A 1,085-nucleotide genomic window follows, 5' to 3' on the forward strand; every position below is an offset into this window, starting at 1 on the left:
CGTGAGTTATAGTTTCCTGCACTAACTATAACGGGGGAATTTCATTGGTTTTTTATCAGTAAAATTTCCGCTAACTATAACATGTGTGAAACCTATGGTTTTTTCAGTGAATATATATATATATATATATATATATATATATATATATATATATATATGTATGTGTATATGGTCTGTTTGAAAATGCAGTTTGCGCAGGTTAGTTCAGAGAAGGTCCGCAAATTACAAGATTTCTGAGACCAAATTTATGTTTGAAATCCCCAAAAATGTGAAATCGCAACTACTATGTGTAATAGTATACAAGTACAGTGTTTTTAAATATTGTTCCTGGGGAAAATCAACTTCCAGAGGAGGTTCAGCACTGGAATACCTTGAAAAATGTGTTAACACATACAGTCATGTGACTTTTGGGATATTCACAAACTTTGCAACATACATTACTGCTGTGATGGAACCGGAAGTTCACTCCTGGCATGAGCAATCTAGCTCCAAGGTATCCAAGGTGGGAATGGGAAAAGTCAGAACCCACAGGTGTTCCGGGGTTGCCTGCGATACTAGCTGTCAGGTGAGAGAGGAGCGGAGAGGTCAGTCTCTTTAGAAGTGCAGGATTAGCCTTTTGCTGTGCCCTACATTTTTGTTCCTTACTGTTGTTAAGCCCATTAGGTTATATGTGGTGTGTGAAGACTGGAGAGTGAGGTCTGTGTTGAAGTGCAGAGGTAGTTTGTTGCTAAGTCCTATTCTGTTGTTCCACGTGAGGTGTTGCTCCCATAATACCCATGAATATCAAACATGCAGGCTTACCTCCTTTTTGGGCCCTTGTTTTGGGTCTACCTGAGAAGGAAATACCTAGATCGCCTGTCTGTCCTGCAGACATAAGATGATAAAGACTGGACTTATAGAATTTACAAACCTTGTTTGGAAACAGAGTGTAAGAAGGAGCCTGAATCGCTAAGTTTGTGTTCCATGACTGCTCTCTGGCCAGTGTTTGGTGACAGCCTGCATCATTGTTGAAGAAACATCTGAGATCCAGTGCTGGTTCAACTTACTGCCAGCCTGCCAGGCAGGTAAGGGTAATTCACTTGGCA

This window comes from Triturus cristatus, chromosome 12 (assembly GCF_964204655.1).
Source record: "Triturus cristatus chromosome 12, aTriCri1.1, whole genome shotgun sequence".
Lineage (NCBI taxonomy): Eukaryota > Metazoa > Chordata > Amphibia > Caudata > Salamandridae > Triturus > Triturus cristatus.